The following is an 11,860-nucleotide window of genomic DNA, read 5'->3' on the forward strand; positions in this document are numbered from 1 at the left end:
TTATACATTCTGGCAAACATTACCGACCGATTATTGCAAATTTAATAACTACGATATTTTATATGAAGGATATGCAAACCGAATGCTCGATACACTCTACGAAAAACCACAAATAGTATATTCATTATCTACACATGATATAACTTTGGCATTAACAAAAACAGGAGAAGAACCGTTATGCGGATATACTTTAACAAAAACTGAGCATTCCAAATTATTTATTTTAGTAACCACAAAAGGAGATTTATTTGCACGAAAACGACCATTATCTATCGAAAATTTAGATATATTTACTTATGTAAATTCAAAATTTGTATATGTAGAAAAACATATCCGCTTACAAATGAATTCGTTGTATCGAGATGTATTAAAACAACGTTGCAATTTAGAACAACAAGTATTGAAAAATGCATTAAGTATTGCAGTAAATTCACCCGATAAATTTGCATATCAAATAATGAAAGGTCCCGGATATATGGCTGTTATTTCTGGAAAAGTGGTACATATAATAAAATGTACACCAGTAGATGTAAAAATTTTAGGGAGAAAGCACTACCAAATTTAGAATCACAATATTAAGATCGTGACTCTGCCCGATTTCCTCGCGAATGAACAAATGGAAAGAAGAAATCTCATAGAAGAACTCCATGCATCATCTGTCAGAGACTCAACGCCTTCACCAACCTATTTGAATAGAAATTACGAAACCATCATTCAGCCTGCTCACTCCTGAGGAAGCAGCAACAAAGACTCCAGACTCTAAGCCGCAACCAGCAGAAGTGAGTTAGAACATAAATCTTAAAAAAGGGAGAAGACATCACAACATTTAATAAAACTCCCCTGAAAATTATAGTGTCATATCCCATAAATTTAACACGTCAACAACTTACCGAGAATTTGCGACATGTTCCATCTGGACCATCAACACATCTTAATTTATCTAATTCGACCCCTTTGTGCTTATTAACGAATACAATTACTTACACTACACCGGATATCACTCAAACGGCCGCGCTGTGAATCTATTCCTACGGTTTCTCAATCTAATGACAGAGGTTTAATCTATTCCCCATTCGAAATTGATTCGCACCTATTCCCTTCTAATTCTCAGCCTCCTTCAAAATCTGAAAATTACCATCCGTTTACAGATTTAAACTTTCCTACCTCGATATTTCGTCAATCTGCCGTTATCCCTCACCCCGAAGAAAACTCTTCTATTTACATTCCCGATAACAATCCACCGAGTTCCCGTTTTGCGAAACCAAATATTATCAATATTCCTTTAACCGAAAACCCCCAGGATGTTGCACTCTCACGCACACTGCCATTCACACATTCATCAAGATAACCATATGTAAAGTTACTCATACCGAAAAATTGTACTCTCGCGAACATACACAAACATCTACAATGATATTTTTACTTAAAGCAAGAGAGAAATATATTTGTAAATCTTATTCATCTATTAAAACTAAAACGACTCGTTTTCCGCGGAAACCGAATGTCGCTCTAGCGAGCTCGACCCGGAGCGCTCGTCGGGATCTCAGGATTCGTTTGAGAGGGTCGCCGAATGCACTCGAGACGGAATTAAGAAAGTAGATTAGATTTATTATAAGAAATAAAATATATACAAAAAGAAGAACTGATAACGCTAAAGTGATTGAATATAGATTGTAAAGCACGGTGACTCTTTAGACAGATGCGCGTTTATATACAATATTTACAAGACGACGGGTGGTCGGTCGATCACCCCGCCGAGTGAGAGTGTCGTCGGTTTGGCGCGATGTGAGCGAGACAGAGCGCGGTGTTTAGACGCTTCGCGTTAACAGAAATTAAAGCGGCGCTGGTAGATTTTAAACGCGGAACAATTATCTAACGTACGCAGAGAATTAGAATGTCGCGATCGCGTGGTTACTGTAGAGCGCGGGGATGATAGCACCTGCAAGGCGTCGATTAACCGAGATGTCTCGGTCGAGGCAGAGAGATCTCTACTCCGGTGATCTCGACGGCGCGAAGAGAAGTTTAGGATGCTACGACGATAGTGCGGCTTCTCCTGGGACCGAGAGTACTCGGGGGAGGCAGAGTGTGCTCTACCCCACGAGCCGGAGAGTACGTAGATATCGTGTAGGCTGGAATGAGCACCAGAAGTTCCTGGTCGAGGCAGAGCTCGCTCTACCCCGTGACAATTTTCACTCGGAGTCGGAGTCGGTGTTCACTCGGAAGCGGACGGACTGAAACGGTGTCAGGTAGCCCCGACACCGCCTTTTTATATGTAAAAAGGGTAGGTGCCGGGGGTTCGCAGTAGGAAGATATCGCTCGCGGCGCTAGGTTCCCGTCGCGGCGCGGTCCGGAACGAGGAGCCGCGGTGCCGTCGGCTCACTCGGGCTCGTTCGGAGCCGCTCGACTAAGTCCGCGCGTTGGACTTAGTCGCAGAACGACTCGGTGTACTGTCGTTCGTTACGTTTGAAATATGTTAAGGCGCCCCACGCCCCATAATCCTCACCGGACGGCTGGTCGGTTCGGCGGCATCGGCGGATCGTCGGCCGGGAATGATGCACCGTCGGGGTGCATCGTTACAAAGCAATAGTCTACCGTGAAAGTGTAAAACCTTTTCAATTTAAATAAAATTATTTATTATTTATTCACAAACTGGCTCTGGTTTTTATTTGTTTAAGGCTTGCACGGCCCTGTTCCAATAAATAAGATTAAATTTTTTTATTAAAAAAAGGTCATAGGCCGCACGCGTTTTGAAAAAAGCGTCAAAGCGCCTATTAAGGCGTTGACCCGAGATTCGAAACCTTGGCACGTGCGCCTCTGTCGCAACGATACGGTCCCTTCCTTTGTATCAGCGGCAATAAAAAGTTTTTGCCCTATTGCATCGGTAACCTTCCGATTTTCCTGAATCTCTCTTGACTTCAGGCTTTGGACGTAACAATATTATTAATTAAAGTTTGTTTTCCTCATTATTTAAATGGACTGACTTACTTCAGACAGACGAAACTCACGATTATACAGAAAATATTCCTTACACAACAGATTTTAGTATTAATGTTATTGTTTACATAGCTGGGTTTATCGTACGTAAATGCCAAAAAATTGTACAATGTGCAGTGTTTAAGAACACTATTAACTTCAAACGAAAAAACAACATACCATGCCTTAATACGAGCTAAATCACGTGGGTATTTGTTAAACCCATCTGCGGATGTGACATTTATATGTAGATGCGCTGAAAAAGCCATTAGAACTCGTTTTATAATAATAATAATAAATTACCTAAAAATATATATCAAACTAAACTGTTAGAAAATGAAATTATTTAAGAATTTACAGGCAGAAATATTTTTAAGCAATTAAATAATCACACAAAAAATCAAGAACCCTTAAAAAACCATCGCATTTATTTAATTAGATTAATAGTAGAAACTTATATAAAAATTCGTATTTGCCATTTCCTTAAAGAACCGAATTTAAGAACAACGAACAGACAATTTTATAATAAGTTAATATTATTTAAAGGACAATAAATTTAAATAATTTGTAATAATTAGTTCAATTTTTATTGATTGTAATTGTATTGATTTGTATGTAATTTGTATTGATTGTAATGATTAGTTTCAATTTTTATAATATTTTGTATTTAAAAACATATATAAACTTTATTTCATATTTTGTTATACTGTCTCATTTTTTATATGTACAACGCTCTCATAAAATCCTGTAAAGAGTAAATTAGAGAAAATATTAGAGGAAAGATAAATAAATATGTATATTCGTCGCAGATATGAATTTACATTTACTATCAAATACTGACTAAAAATTTTTTTTTAGTCTTCATACGTGGAGATAAAATTTTTGAGTTAGCAAACATAGAATATATTTCCAGCCTTTCAGGAACCATCGAATATGCGGCGAAAACACACGACGGTGTCCTATTGTAGACAGAGACAGTACTACACCCCCCTCAACGCGAATTAAGCAGGTTCTAAGTTTTAGACTCCGTCCATATTGTTATATCCCCAGCCCTTGGCAACAGAAGCTCGGGAATAACGCCGGAATGTCGCACGCGCGCGATTATTTAGCTTGATCGGCAGAATACCGCCGATCAAGGTAACCCGGCATTTCCGGCCGGGACGCGACAGTCCGAGGACAGTCGCGGTTGCCACCCGCGATTCTGCTGATTGCTATGGTTTTTGACATAGCAACAGCAGAGCATATATAGGGGCAGCCGCGGCCCGGGCAGTTAGTCGCAATTAAGAATTTGAATTAGAAGATACGCGTGGCATCGAAGACTGTAAATTGGACAAAGGAAAATAAAGAGTTACAGCAACTTAACGGAACATATTTTTATTAATCGGTATCCCGTCTACAACTTCCGGAGAACGGACCCCACGGCACCTTCGCGGTGCAACAATATATTCTTACGTCCATGGATAGATATGAGAAAATTAGGATTATTAAGTCTTTTCATATTGTTGAAGGCATAAAGTATTCTTCAACTTATAGCCTACCAAGTACAGAAAATAAAGAAAAGACGTTTGTGAGTCAGATCAGTCAATAGACGCAAAAAAAAAAATGGATTCCTGTGCAATATATTTAATGAAATACTAACGACAGATCATGAAGAATTTTTTTCTTACGTTCGACTTTGGCCGGAACAATTCAATCTTTTACTGCAGCTAGTAATTCCATATTTAAGGAAACACAGCATACAAAAACCTCTGTCGCCCAAAGCGCGGCTAGACATAACCTTGACGTAAATAGCTTTAAGTTATTGATAATATTATTTTAATTCATATTTTATTTAGTTGCTTCTTTCCTTCTCCTCAGGTACCTTGCCCAAGGTGATACTGCACACAATAAACATTTTGAATTTTGTATTGGGAAATCAACAGTATACAAATTTATACCAGAAGTATGTAACGCTATGTGGTTTGCTCTTTAACCTATTGTTTTACCCATATTGAATGCTGAAGATTGGAAAATGATAAGTGAAGACTTTTTCAAAAAATGGCAATTTTCAAATTGCATAGGGGCATTTGACGGTCGTCATATAGAAATACAAGCTCCGCCATGCTCAGGATCTGAATTCTATAATTATAAAAGATATTTCAGCATTGTTCTCATGGCAATGTGTGATGCCAATTATAAGTTTACGTGGGTAGATATTGGTCAATTTGGTAAGTATATTTTTAATTAAGCAATTAATGTCATCATTGATGTCTATAATGATGAATATAATTTCTTTGCAGGTTCAATAAGTGATGGTGGTACATGGAGTCGAACAGATTTGGCTGCTGATTTAGAAAATAATAGAGCAAACCTACCAGAACCTACGTCTTTACCAAAAAGAGATGTTCCGTTTCCTTATGTTAATGTGGCTGATCCAGTTTTTCCACTTAAACCATATCTAATGCGACCTTTTCCAAGAAAAGTAAACAAGATGACAAAAAAATAGCTAGTGTTCAACTATCAATTAGCACGAGCAAGATTGTGCATAGAGAATACTTTTGGTATTTTTTGCTCTTAATGGAGAATTTTGCAGAGAAGGATATCTTGCTCAGTAAAAAATTCAGAAACAATCTGTAAAGCACTTTGTTGTAACCTGAGCAGCATTCTGAAAAATGCGCTTTGGCTGCAAACCACCCCGGAAATCGCCTGCGTTTTCGCAATCGGGCAAGGACCTCGGGATTATCGCTCGATGTCGAAATAAGGCAATGAACTTGTATTTAACAATTAAAATAAGCCCGTGCGGTTGACGAACCTCTCCGGTCAACCACCGCGGCCGAAACTCGCTGAGGTTGCAACTCGGCGGAGTATATGAGCGACGGCTCGGAAGCCGTCGCGGGCATTCTTATCTGAAGTAACGTGACGCGTATCGAGTGTAACGACAACGAAATAAACACTGCAACACATTTTCCAAAACAAGTTTTTATTAACCTACACCCGGCTCCTCTCAACGGGTGGCACACGTTCCGGCGAACGGACCCACAACCGCACCGTACCACGGTGTAACAAAAAGAAACCCATGAGATATTAGATGAGTCATGTCGTTTTATTTATAGTTTTTAATTTTTCGGCTGAAAGCGACGGCCAATAGCACATGTTGCTTTTGATCCAATTTGTTGGAACAACTTCTACTGAATCTTCGTCGGTGAATACAACTATAGTCCATGTTTTCGTTAAACATATTTTTCCTGTAAATAAGCAATTTATGTATGATTAAAAATTTAGGCTGTTTTACTAACGTGAGTTAATTTAATCGGTCTGTTAACTTTTAGAGTTGCAACTGCGGAATATAAAACTGATGCCAAAAATACATCAGTTTTATGAAACATCAGTTGCCATTCTGAAAGTTAACCAACTAATTAAATCAACTCGCGTTAGTGAAACTGGGCCTTACTATTTCAAATATGAACAATATTAATTAAATTTAGTCATAAAGTTGGTAACTAAGTGTTAGATTAAAAATAAAAATAAAAAACAATTTTTTTTAATAACAAAATAAAATAAAATTACACTGAATGGAGTAAAAGAAAAATAACAAACTTGTCTTTAAGATCTAATTGTATACATTTATGTGATATGTCAATTATATTCCAAATATGAAACTCATCAACAATTTTATTTACTACAAATACGCCCAAGTCAGAAGACTTACATGGCTCAGTATGTGTGTGACAAATCTAGTCACGCGATTACTCACTGGAAAAACTCAGCGATGAGTTTCGACGCGGCAGGTAACGAAATAGAATGAAGTTTATTTTAATTGCTCAAACTTAAGTATATATTTAAACACACAAAAAAAAACAATTTTGGTTAACATAAGGAGCTTGGAATGAGTTGCGGATAATTGATCGTCTCGGAGATATTCGATGTAGACTGACCGACGGAGATCTTGATAGGATAAGAAATTTCTTATCCGACCGGCGGATATCTTGCCGCGATGCGACGGATAATCTTCTTCGCGAGCCTAGCTCCGTTAGCGCGATCGCGACTCCGCAACTCCAAATTCCAAATAACTTTAAAGTCTTTAACGATTATAAGAACTTGGCCGTAATGGCAACGAAATATGTTCGCTCTGAACAGGTGAGCCTGACGCCGATTTTTCAGACAGGTGACTCGGACGAGACTAAATACATTTCTCTGAAAAGCGAGCAGCGAACGACAAAAACAACGTCTTATTATTACAGTATCGCGGACCCGGTTATAACTGGATATCTAGACCGTAAACATCGACTGATCTAGCTAGATCGAACGACGATCCACTCCGAAACATAAACGAAAATAAATGAAATAACACGAGTTCTTTTGGTCTTATTCCTTGATCGAACATACCGCCCGCCTCGAAATGACGAATTTCGATGATCAATGCGGTAAAATTTTTTTTTTTTTTCTCGTGATTTTCGCCGTTGAACCGCCCGCCATGCGGCACACATTATTACAAGAAAAAATTACTAACCACCATGGTGGACTCGATGCGCAGATCGAGTGTAAGTGTACTATAAGTTTTTTTTTTTTTTTTTTTTTTTTTAATTCTAAAGTAAATGCACGCGACGTAGCTTAATAATTAACGCAACTTATTAATTACTGACCTTACAATGGCAGTACAAGAAAAACACGAATATACGACGGTGTATACAACTTAATATTATGAAGGTACCTCGATATCGATGGGCAATAGACAAATTTTTGACAGCGGTCGTGTATATTCCGATGATGCTGTTCTGACGGACACGACGCGGACCAGCCCGTCAGAACCCGGGGAATATTTACGCCCGATTTCTTCGACACCGATCAACTCAGAGTTTAGTTAAACAGCGTTCACGAATTGATCGTAGCTTGATCGTAGTTAACAAGATTTGCGTTTCTCCAAGCATGTAAACGGTTCGTTCAACTGAACCTATGCTACATTCAAAGTAAATCTTAACGCTACAGACTTGTGCGTTTGTGATTGGTCAGTTGTATCAGTTCTATCGGACGAAAAAAAAATGGTTGCGCTTGTCCCGTTTGTATATATACTTCGTGTTCATATCACAAGCATGTTACAAGAAAATAAATATTAAATAGAATGCAAGGTAATTATTTTTTTCATTATTTAACAATTGTAAAACGAATTAATAAACTAAGTATATAAATACAATAGTGTTACGTCAAAGGTTGGAAATTTTAGATGGGTTCATTCACCGTTACTCGGATGCTTAGGAAAAGGCACGAGAGTAGGTAAGGAGGAGGAAATGGCTTGGAGAGAGAGTGACGTAATAGCCGATCCTTGCGTGGCGCGTATTTGGAGGGCCACGCGTAAACGCACTAGGAATGGGTTCGAGTCGGCTGAGTGGAGGAACTAGTGCGTAGTATTTGTTCTTTTTAGGGAAAGAAATTTAATTCTTATTCCCTGGGATAGAACCTGAGGTGGTTTTCGCAACAAGGATACCAGGGTTAAAATAAATAACTGTTTCAGAAATTCCAGTAATGAAATGCGTAATTTTAATCTTAATTAGAATACAAATTTTGAATAAAAAAATAGATTAAATGAATTTAAAGAGATTATGATATAAAAAGAAAGAGGAAGAGGACTTAATAAAAGATATAATTTAAACATTTTAAAGAAAGATGAAAGGAAATGAATTAAGAATAAAGTAATAAAAAAAAACTAACAATAATAATTCAGAATGGAGAACATTATTCTAAGTCTATTTCTATAATTTCCGTTATCCGGGCCGTCGACCTCGGGAATACCCTGTCGATCAACCTGATCGGAGCCAGGAAGGGATGTTCCACTCCGGGATAGTAGATGAGGATATTATGGTCAGGAGTCGCCCTCCTGGCTTCCCTCCTGATCTCCTCGGGATCAAAGAAATCGGGGCCTATCGTATAGGCCCTTTCTGGGACGGGATCCGTCCACGGAGTGCAGGTGCTCCGGAGGAGTTCGAGGAGAGGGTCTACGACTTCTCTCAGTTCCTCTTGCTCCTCCAGGAACTCTACGTTCGGGGCGGGGGAAGGGGAACGTTCCGGGCTGTCAGGCTCATGCCAAGAGATGGTTTCATCTTCAGCAAAAGAGTCGACCTCCTCGGGTTCCCCAGGGTAAGGAGTCGGTGACCGGACGGGAGAAGAGCATGCCCAAGGAGCAACTCCAGGAGAAGGTCCGGACGAGTTCAAAGAAACGTCCGGAGTGTAGGAGGGAGTAGTGGGGCGGAACAGCTCCGGCTCAGGTTGAGGGGGCGAGGTCGATCTCGGACGCGACGGCGATGGTGTTCGCCCCGGAGTATTCTCTTCCGATTCAATGTCTTCGTGGTTAGTCGGTGAATTGGGAGGTACGGAAGGCAGAGGAGACCACGATCGCTCTGTTCTGATTCTCGGAGGTTCTGGTGTGACCTCCCTTGGCGCTGCCGCGAATAAGAATTGGACGAAGAAACTTCTGACCAATTCTCGCAATTCGCGGATCTTCCGATTTCTTCGGGCGCGGCTTTTCTTTATTGACCGAAGGTTTCTTGATTCCACTAAAAGGTGTTAATCTGATTTTAATTTAACAAAATGATTTTAGTGGGAGGAATGTCAGGGCAACACGCCGCATCGCTCCTTCCGGATCCCCCTTTACATCACCTCAAAGATTCTTTCGGTTCCTCTGACAAGATGGACCCTTACTCGAGCTAAGGTTTTGATAGTCACCATTTACTGGCGGCATATCGCAACCCCTGACACGAGGAGATCCATTAACTGAGTCGAGTTAGCGGAGAACCTAAGGGACTTTAAAGAGATGCCAATTTTGGAGAACGCGAACGGCACCCTGGCAAAACCCACGTCGTTCATTTTCAAAGATATGGATTTTAAAATCTTAGTGGAACCATTTCAAAAGGGCGAAAGTAAAAAGGTAGAATAAATGATGAAACTTACTTCTTGCTTTCTTCGGTTAGTCTTGGACGAGTCCTTGACAACTTCTTTTATTAACTTTCCTTGTGGACACAATGAGGTCACTTGTCACAACTCGAAGGCGATAGCTCGGATATGAATATGCGTAAATTCAGAGACTGAATGAGAGCGAGTCCCGCAGGAACACGCGGTTTTATAACCTTGGAAAAGGGGTGGGCTAGCGCCGGATTTTCATTTTGAAAAAGTCAGTGCTCTGATTTGGCGGCCATGTCCCTCCACTTTTCCTTTTTCTTAATTATTGGTTACTCCGATCTTATCCCTTCTCTGATTTTCTTAAGCTCTAGTTTTCGTCCTTAGCTTTTTTAATTAGTGGTGAGGAGTTCCCGATATCTATTGGCTCGAGAGAAAAACGCGGTTGTACGAAACTCCGCCCGCATAGCTTCCCCTTCCAACCTTCCAGAATATTGTTATTAACAGTCGGGGAAAAATTCCTAAGGACCCCCTTTTCGTTATCACCGGGTCGCGTTTGTTTATGGGATCCGGTCGCGTGTCATATTCTTATGACTGCGGAGCTTTCACCCTCTTCATTTATTTACGCTTCGTAGTCGCGGTCTCAAGTGCTTCACTTATCGCCAGATATTTGATATCGATTCCAAATTGTTTTAGGTTCCTTCTAATATTCTTTAAAGAGTTTTCTGTTTATATTTCCCGTCGGTATCTATGCTGTGATTGTTCTAAGTTTTATTTAAGCATCCGGCGATAAGAATTTCGGAGTGTAAATTATTTCTTCTGAAAGCTTGGAAGTTCTCTCTCATCACCAAACAGTCACGGTTTACTCCTTTTATCTAATTTATTGAACGCGTGTCGGAAAAAAGGAGATGTGGAGTCCGAGGACGTAACAATAGCATATATAAACTTTGTATTTTTATACTTTAAAAGGAACAAAAATACAACAAGCACCTTTCGTGACAAGCATGCAATAACAAACTCTATTTTATTTTATTATCAGCATTAATGGTCTCACATAGATTTCTTTTATAAACATTTATTTACATGCTTTACAATATTACTTTGTGCTTTCTTTATTATTTCAAGAGTATTCTCTGTATGTTTTTAATACTTATCCAATGTACATTTTTTAGATGACAGAAAATAATATGTCAGAAAAAAAAGAACACCTAATTTTACGGAGGCGGAAAAAATGTACCTCGTCCAGTTGGTGTCAGAATATAAAGAAGTTCTAGAAAATAAACAGACAAATAGTGAAACTATATGTTTGAAAAACCAAGTTTGGGAAGAGGTAACTGAAAAGTTTAATTTGTCAGGTTATTCATGCAGATCATCAAAAATGATACGAAATTGTTGGGAAAATATAAAAAAACGCACTAAAAAACATTTTGCCAAACAAAAGAAAAACTTATACAAAACTGGTGATTATTTATTTTAGATTATAAAAAATTATATTTTACATATATGTATTAACTATTAAAAAATATATTCTGTTATTGGTAATTATAGGTGGTGGGCAAAGTCAAATTGTGGATAACATCATGTTTAATAAAACTAGAGATATTATTCAACCCTCAGTGGACGGGCTAACAAATATGTACGACAGCGATTCTTTTGCTTCTATTCAAAATGAAGAAACATATGATACTTTGCCAAGTACTGACAGTCTAAATGTAGAGGATAATATTGAATATTTAGATGAATATGAAGACTACGTAAATTGCATACAGAAAGAAAATAAGCCAAGAAATGTTATTGAAACCATTTGCACACAGAAAGAAAATAAGCCAAGAAATGTTATTGAAACCATTTGCACACAGAAAGAAAATAAGCCAAGAAATGTTATTGAACCATTTCTACAAATATAACTGACAATGAGATAGACGATGAAGATTTGACGATAGCTGAGAAACCTGTAACAAAAGAAAAGAAAAGAAAAATTACTGAAAGTAAAAATATTGACCACAAACGCAGTCGCTTC

The 11,860-nt window shown here is 38.7% G+C and overlaps 1 pseudogene; it reads left to right on the forward strand.

The window, feature by feature from the left end:
* The first annotated feature begins 4,984 nt into the window (after positions 1 to 4,984).
* LOC139106707 (uncharacterized) lies at positions 4,985 to 6,012 on the forward strand (annotated as a pseudogene).
* Positions 6,013 to 11,860: the final 5,848 nt, after the last annotated feature.

The sequence above is a fragment of the Cardiocondyla obscurior genome, linkage group LG11 (assembly GCF_019399895.1).
Source record: "Cardiocondyla obscurior isolate alpha-2009 linkage group LG11, Cobs3.1, whole genome shotgun sequence".
NCBI classification, from domain to species: Eukaryota; Metazoa; Arthropoda; class Insecta; order Hymenoptera; family Formicidae; genus Cardiocondyla; species Cardiocondyla obscurior.